Below are 6002 nucleotides of genomic sequence, written 5' to 3'. Positions count from 1 at the left end.
GGTAATGAACTCCTTCATCCAGATTGCTTCATGTGCTGCCTCCGAGGCTGCCATGTACTCCGCTTCACATGTAGATCCCGCCACGACGCTTTGCTTGCAACTGCACCAGCTTACTGCCCCACCATTCAAAATATACACGTATCCGGTTTGTGACTTAGAGTCATCCAGATCTGTGTCGAAGCTAGCGTCGACGTAACCCTTTACGACGAGCTCTTCGTCACCTCCATATACGAGAAACATATCCTTAGTCCTTTTCAGGTACTTCAGGATATTCTTGACCGCTGTCCAGTGTTCCATGCCGGGATTACTTTGGTACCTTCCTACCAAACTTACGGCAAGGTTTACATCAGGTCTGGTACACAGCATGGCATACATGATAGACCCTATGGCCGAGGCATAGGGGACGACACTCATCTTTTCTCTATCTTCTGCCGTGGTCGGACATTGAGCCGAGCTCAATTTCACACCTTGCAACACAGGCAAGAATCCCTTCTTGGACTGATCCATATTGAACTTCTTCAATATCTTATCAAGGTATGTGCTTTGTGAAAGACCTATGAGGCGTCTCGATCTATCTCTATAGATCTTGATGCCTAATATGTAAGCAGCTTCTCCAAGGTCCTTCATTGAAAAACACTTATTCAAGTAGGCCTTAATGCTGTCCAAAAGTTCTATATCATTTCCCATCAAAAGTATGTCATCCACATATAATATGAGAAATGCTACAGAGCTCCCACTCACTTTCTTGTAAACGCAGGCTTCTCCATAAGTCTGCATAAACCCAAACGCTTTGATCATTTCATTAAAGCGAATGTTCCAACTCCGAGATGCTTGCACCAGCCCATAGATGGAGCGCTGGAGCTTGCATACCTTGTTAGCATTCTTAGGATCGACAAAACCTTCCGGCTGCATCATATACAATTCTTCCTTAAGAAAGCCGTTAAGGAATGCCGTTTTGACGTCCATTTGCCATATCTCATAATCATAGTATGCGGCAATTGCTAACATGATTCGGACGGACTTCAGCTTCGCTACGGGTGAGAAGGTCTCATCGTAGTCAACCCCTTGAACTTGTCGATAACCCTTAGCGACAAGTCGAGCCTTATAGATGGTAACATTACCATCCGCGTCCGTCTTCTTCTTAAAGATCCATTTATTTTCTATCGCTCGCCGATCATCGGGCAAGTCTGTCAAAGTCCATACTTTGTTTTCATACATGGATCCTATCTCGGATTGCATGGCTTCAAGCCATTTGTTGGAATCTGGGCCCGCCATCGCTTCTTCATAGTTCGAAGGTTCACCGTTGTCTAACAACATGATTTCCAGGACAGGGTTGCCATACCATTCTGGTGTGGAACGTGTCCTTGTGGACCTTCGAAGTCCAGTAGCAACTTGATCCGAAGTACCTTGATCATCATCATTAACTTCCTCTCTAGTCGGTGCAGGCACCACAGGAACATCTTCCCGAGCTGCGCTACTTTCCGGTTCAAGAGGTAGTACTTCATCGAGTTCTACTTTCCTCCCACTTACTTCTCTCGAGAGAAACCCTTTCTCCAGAAAGGACCTGTTCTTGGCAACAAAGATCTTGCCTTCGGATCTGAGGTAGAAGGTATACCCAATGGTTTCCTTAGGGTATCCTATGAAGACGCATTTTTCCGACTTGGGTTCGAGCTTTTCAGGTTGAAGTTTCTTGACATAAGCATCGCATCCCCAAACTTTTAGAAACGACAGCTTAGGTTTCTTCCCAAACCATAATTCATATGGTGTCGTCTCAACGGATTTAGACGGTGCCCTATTTAAAGTGAATGTAGCTGTCTCTAGAGCGTATCCCCAAAATGATAGCGGTAAATCGGTGAGTGACATCATAGATCGCACCATATCCAATAGAGTGCGATTACGACGTTCGGACACACCGTTACGCTGAGGTGTTCCAGGCGGCGTGAGTTGTGAAACGATTCCACATTTCCTTAAGTGCGTACCAAATTCGTGACTTAAATATTCTCCCCCACGATCTGATCGTAAGAACTTTATCTTTCGGTCACGTTGATTCTCTACCTCACTCTGAAATTCCTTGAACTTTTCAAAGGTCTCAGACTTGTGTTTCATCAAGTAGACATACCCATATCTACTCAAGTCGTCAGTGAGAGTGAGAACATAACGATAGCCTCCGCGAGCCTCAACGCTCATTGGACCGCACACATCAGTATGTATGATTTCCAATAAGTTGGTTGCTCGCTCCATTGTTCCGGAGAACGGAGTCTTGGTCATTTTGCCCATGAGGCATGGTTCGCATGTGTCAAATGATTCGTAATCAAGAGACTCCAAAAGTCCATCAGCATGGAGCTTCTTCATGCGTTTGACACCAATGTGACCAAGGCGGCAGTGCCACAAGTATGTGGGACTATCGTTATCAACCTTACATCTTTTGGTATTCACACTATGAATATGTGTAACATCACGTTCGAGATTCATTAAGAATAAACCATTGACCAGCGGGGCATGACCATAAAACATATCTCTCATATAAATAGAACAACCATTATTCTCGGATTTAAATGAGTAGCCATCTCGTATTAAACGAGATCCAGATACAATGTTCATGCTCAAAGCTGGCACTAAATAACAATTATTGAGGTTTAAAACTAATCCCGTAGGTAAATGTAGAGGTAGCGTGCCGACGGCGATCACATCGACCTTGGAACCATTCCCGACGCGCATCGTCACCTCGTCCTTCGCCAGTCTCCGCTTATTCCGCAGCTCCTGTTTTGAGTTACAAATATGAGCAACCGCACCGGTATCAAATACCCAGGAGCTACTACGAGTACTGGTAAGGTACACATCAATTACATGTATATCACATATACCTTTGGTGTTGCCGGCCTTCTTGTCCGCTAAGTACTTGGGGCAGTTCCGCTTCCAGTGTCCGCTTCCCTTGCAATAAAAGCACTCAGTCTCAGGTTTGGGTCCATGCTTTGGCTTCTTCCCGGCAACTGGCTTACCGGGCGCGGCAACTCCCTTGCCGTCCTTCTTGAAGTTCTTCTTACCCTTGCCTTTCTTGAAACTAGTGGTTTTATTGACCATCAACACTTGATGTTCCTTTTTGATCTCCACCTCCGCTGATTTCAGCATTGAATATACCTCAGGAATGGTTTTCACCATCCCCTGCATATTGAAGTTCATCACAAAGCTCTTGTAGCTAGGTGGGAGCGACTGGAGGATTCTGTCGACCACCGCGTCATCCGGGAGATTAACTCCCAGTTGAGATAAGCGGTTGTGCAACCCAGACATTTTGAGTATGTGCTCGCTGACAGAACCATTCTCCTCCATCTTACAACTGTAGAACTTGTCGGAGACTTCATATCTCTCGACCCGGGCGTGAGCTTGGAAAACCATTTTCAGCTCTTGGAACATCTCATATGCTCCGTGCTGCTCAAAACGCTTTTGGAGCCCCGGTTCTAAGCTGTAAAGCATGCCGCACTGAACCAGGGAGTAATCATCACTACGCGACTGCCAGGCGTTCATAACGTCTTGAGTTGCTGGGAAAACGGGTGCTTCACCTAGCGGTGCATCTAGGACATATGCTTTCTTGGCAGCTATGAGGATGATCCTCAAGTTCCGGACCCAGTCCGTATAGTTGCTGCCATCGTCTTTCAGCTTGGTTTTCTCTAGGAACGCGTTGAAGTTGAGGGCAACATTAGCGTGGGCCATTTGATCTACAAGACATATTGCAAAGATTTTAGACTAAGTTCATGATAATTAAGTTCATCTAATCAAATTATATAATGAACTCCCACTCAGATAGACATCCCTCTAGTCATCTAAGTGATCCATGATCCGAGTCAACTAGGCCGTGTCCGATCATCACGTGAGACGGACTAGTCATCATCGGTGAACATCTTCATGTTGATCGTATCTTCTATACGACTCATGTTCGACCTTTCGGTCTCTTGTGTTCCGAGGCCATGTCTGTACATGCTAGGCTCGTCAAGTCAACCTAAGTGTTTTGCATGTGTAAATCTGGCTTACACCCGTTGTATGTGAACGTTAGAATCTATCACACCCGATCATCACGTGGTGCTTCGAGACAACGAACTTTCGCAACGGCGCACAGTTAGGGGGAACACTTTCTTGAAATTATTATGAGGGATCATCTTATTTACTACCGTCGTACTAAGCAAATAAGAAGCAAAACATGATAAACATCACATGCAATCAAATAGTGACATGATATGGCCAATATCATTTTGCTCCTTTTGATCTCCATCTTCGGGGCGCCATGATCATCATCGTCACCGGCATGACACCATGATCTCCATCATCATGATCTCCATCATCGTGTCTTCATGAAGTTGTCACGCCAACGATTACTTCTACTTCTATGGCTAACGTGTTTAGCAATAAAGTAAAGTAATTACATGGCGTTATTCAATGACACGCAGGTCATACAAAAAATAAAGACAACTCCTATGGCTCCTGCCGGTTGTCATACTCATCGACATGCAAGTCGTGATTCCTATTACAAGAACATGATCAATCTCATACATCACATATATTTCATTCATCACATCCTTTTGGCCATATCACATCACAAGGCATATGCTGCAAAAACAAGTTAGACGTCCTCTAATTGTTGTTGCATGTTTTTACGTGGCTGCTATAGGTTTCTAGCAAGAACGTTTCTTACCTACGCCAAAACCACAACGTGATATGCCAATTTCTATTTACCCTTCATAAGGACCCTTTTCATCGAATCCGATCCGACTAAAGTGGGAGAGACAGACACCCGCTAGCCACCTTATGCAACTAGTGCATGTCAGTCGGTGGAACCTGTCTCACGTAAGCGTACGTGTAAGGTCGGTCCGGGCCGCTTCATCCCACGATGCCGCCGAAACAAGATAAGACTAGTAGTGGCAAGAAAATTGACAAAACCAACGCCCACAACAATCTTGTGTTCTACTCGTGCATAGAAACTACGCATAGACCTAGCTCATGATGCCACTGTTGGGGAACGTAGCAGAAAATAAAAATTTCTACGCATCACCAAGATCAATCTATGGAGTCATCTAGCAACGAGAGAGAGGAGTGCATCTACATACCCTTGTAGATCGCGAGCGGAAGCGTTCAAGAGAACGGGGTTGATGGAGTCGTACTCGTCGTGATCCAAATCACCGATGATCCTAGCGCCGAACGGACGGCACCTCCGCGTTCAACACACGTACGGTTGGGGAAGACGTCTCCTCCTTCTTGATCCAGCAAGGGGGAAGGAGAGGTTGATGGAGATCCAGCAGCACGACGGCGTGGTGGTGGAAGCAGCGGTGATCTCGGCAGGGCTTCGCCAAGCTCAGCGAGAGGGAGAGGTGTTACGAGGGGAGAGGGAGGCGCCAGGGGCTAGGGTGCGCAGCCCTCCCTCCCCCCTCTTTATATAGGGGCCCTGGGGGGGGGCGCCGCCCCCCTAGAGATCCAATCTCAAGGGGGGGGCAAGGGGGGAACTTGCCCCCCAAGTCAGGTGGGGCGCCCCCACCCCTAGGGTTTCCAACCCTAGGCGCAGGGGGAGGCCCAAGGGGGGCGCACCAGCCCACCAGGGGTTGGTTCCCTTCCTACTTCAGCCCATGGGGCACTCCGGGATAGGTGGCCCCACCCGGTGGACCCTGGGACCCTTTCGGTGGTCCCGGTACAATACCTGTGACCCCTGAAACTTTCCCGGTGGCCGAAACTGGACTTCCTATATACAAATCTTCACCTACGAACCATTCCAGAACTCCTCGTGATGTCCGAGATCTCATCCGGGACTCCTAACAACTTTCGGGTTACCGCATACTAATATCTCTACAACCCTAACGTTACCGAACCTTAAGTGTGTAGACCCTACGGGTTCGGGAATCACGCAGTCATGACCGAGACAGCTCTCCGGCCAATAACCAACAACGGGATCTGGATGCCCATGTTGGCTCCCACATGTTCCACGATGATCTCATCGAATCAACCACGATGTCGAGGATTCA

Source organism: Triticum aestivum, chromosome 6B (assembly GCF_018294505.1).
Source record: "Triticum aestivum cultivar Chinese Spring chromosome 6B, IWGSC CS RefSeq v2.1, whole genome shotgun sequence".
In the NCBI taxonomy this organism is placed as follows: domain Eukaryota; kingdom Viridiplantae; phylum Streptophyta; class Magnoliopsida; order Poales; family Poaceae; genus Triticum; species Triticum aestivum.
Note: the sequence above shows the minus strand (reverse complement) of the source record.